The following is a 2,500-nucleotide window of genomic DNA, read 5'->3' as shown; positions in this document are numbered from 1 at the left end:
GGTTAGGATTAGGGTTAGGGATAGGGTTAGTGTTAGGGTTAGGGTTAGTGTTATGGTTAGGGTTAGCGTTAGGGTTAGGGTTAGGGTTAGGGTTAGGGTTAGCGTTAGGGTTAGGTTTAGGGTTAGGTTTAGGGTAAGGGTTAGGGTTAGGGTTAACATTAGCCTTAGGGTTAGGGTTAGGGTTAGGGTTAGGGTTAGGGTTACAGTTAAGGTTAGTGTTAGGGTTAGGGTTAGGGTTAGGGTTAGGGTTAGCGTTAGGGTTAGGGTTAGGGTTAGGGTTAGGGTTAGGGTTAGGGTTAGCGTTAGGGTTAGGGATAGGGTTAGGGTTAGCGTTAGCGTTAGCGTTAGGGATAGGGTTAGGGTTAGGGTTAGGTTTAGGGTTAGGGTTAGGGTTAGGGTTAGTGTTAGCGTTAGGGTTAGGGTTAGGGTTAGCGTTAGCGTTAGCGTTAGGGATAGGGTTAGGGTTAGGTTTAGGTTTAAGTTTAGGGTTAGGGTTAGGGTTAGTGTTAGCGTTATGGTTAGGGTTAGCGTTAGGGTTAGCGTTAGGGTTAGGGTTAGGGTTAGCGTTAGGGTTAGGGTTAGGGTTAGCGTTATGGTTAGGGTCAGGGTTAGGGTTAGGGTTAGCGTTAGGGTTAGGGTTAGGGTTAGGTTTAGGGTTAGGTTTAGGGTTAGGGTGAGGGTTAGGGTGAGGGTTACCGTTAGGGTTAGGGTTAGTGTTAGGGTTAGGGTTAGGGTTAGGGTTAGCGTTAGCATTAGGGTTAGGGATAGGGTTAGCGTTAGGGTTAGGGTTAGGGTTAGGATTAGGGTTAGCGTTAGGGTTACGGTTAGGGTTAGGTTTAGGGTTAGGGTTAACGTTAGGATTAGGGTTAGGGTTAGCTTTAGCGTTAGGGTCAGGGTTAGGGTTAGTGTTAGGGTTAGGTTTAGGGTTAGGATTAGTATTAGCGTTAGGTTTAGGGTTAGGGTTAGGGTTAGGGTTATGGTTAGGGTTAGAGTTAGGGTTAGAGTTAGATTTAGGGTTAGCGTTAGGGTTAGGTTAGGGTTAGGGTTAGGGTTAGGAATAGGGTTAGGTTTAGGGTTAGGGTTAGCGTTAGCGTTAGGGTTAGGGTTAGGGTTAGGGTTACCGTTAAGGTTAGTGTTAGGGTTAGGGTTAGGGTTAGGGTTAGGGTTAGCGTTAGGGTTAGGGTTAGGGTTAGGGTTAGGGTTAGCGTTAGGGTTAGGGATAGGGTTAGGGTTAGCGTTAGCGTTAGCGTTAGGGATAGGGTTAGGGTTAGGTTTAGGGTTAGGGTTAGGGTTAGGGTTAGTGTTAGCGTTAGGGTTAGGGTTAGAGTTAGGGTTAGAGTTAGATTTAGGGTTAGCGTTAGGGTTAGGTTAGGGTTAGGGTTAGTGTTAGGAATAGGGTTAGGTTTAGGGTTAGGGTTAGCGTTAGCGTTAGGGTTAGGGTTAGGGTTAGGGTTAGCGTTAGGGTTAGGGTTACAGTTAGGGTTAGAGTTAGGTTTAGCGTTAGCGTTAGGTTTTGGGTTAGGGTTAGGGTTAGGGTTAGAGTTAGGGTTACGGTTAGGGTTAGGTTGAGCGTTAGGGTTAGGTTTAGGTTTAGGGTTAGGGTTAGGTTTAGGGTTAGCGTTAGGGTTAGGGTTAGGGTTAGCATTAGGGTTAGGGTTAGGGTTAGCGTTAGCGTTAGGGTTAGGGTTAGGTTTAGGGTTATGGTTAGGGTTAGTGTTAGGGTTAGCGTTAGCGTTAGGTTTAGGGTTAGCTTTAGCATTAGGGTTAGGGTTAGGTTCAGCCTTAGCGTTAGGGTTAGGGTTAGGGTTAGGGTTAGGGTTATCGTTCGGGTTAGAGTCAGTGTTAGCATTAGCGTTAGGGTTAGGGTTAGGGTTAGCGTTAGGGTTAGGGTTAGGGTTAGGGTTAGGTTTAGGGTTAGGGTTAGGGTTAGGTTTAGGGTTAGGGTTAGGTTTAGGGTTAGCGTTAGGGTTAGGGTTAGGGTTAGCGTTAGGGTTAGGGTTAGGGTTAGGGTTAGCGTTAGCGTTAGGTTTAGGGTTAGGTTTAGGGTTATGGTTAGGGTTAGTGTTAGGGTTAGCGTTAGCGTTAGGTTTAGGGTTAGCGTTAGCATTAGGGTTAGGGTTAGGTTCAGCCTTAGCGTTAGGGTTAGGGTTAGGTTTAGGGTTAGGGTTAGGGTTAGGGTTATCGTTCGGGTTAGAGTTAGTGTTAGCATTAGCGTTAGGGTTAGGGTTAGGGTCAGCGTTAGGGTTAGGGTTAGGGTTAGGGTTAGGTTTAGGGTTAGGGTTAGGGTTAGGTTTAGGGTTAGGGTTAGGGTTAGCGTTACGGTTAAGGTTAGGGTTAGGATTAGCGTTGGGGTTAGTGTTAGGGTTAGGGTTAGTGTTAGACTTAGGGTTAGCGTTAGGGTTAGGGTTAGGGTTATGGTTAGCGTTAGGGTTAGCGTTAGGGTTACGGTTAGGGTTAGCGTTAGCGTTAGGGTTAGGTTTAGGGTTAGCGTTAGGGTTAG

The sequence above is a fragment of the Tenrec ecaudatus genome (genome assembly GCF_050624435.1).
Source record: "Tenrec ecaudatus isolate mTenEca1 chromosome 10 unlocalized genomic scaffold, mTenEca1.hap1 SUPER_10_unloc_1, whole genome shotgun sequence".
NCBI lineage: Eukaryota > Metazoa > Chordata > Mammalia > Afrosoricida > Tenrecidae > Tenrec > Tenrec ecaudatus.
This window is presented reverse-complemented; position numbering follows the sequence as displayed.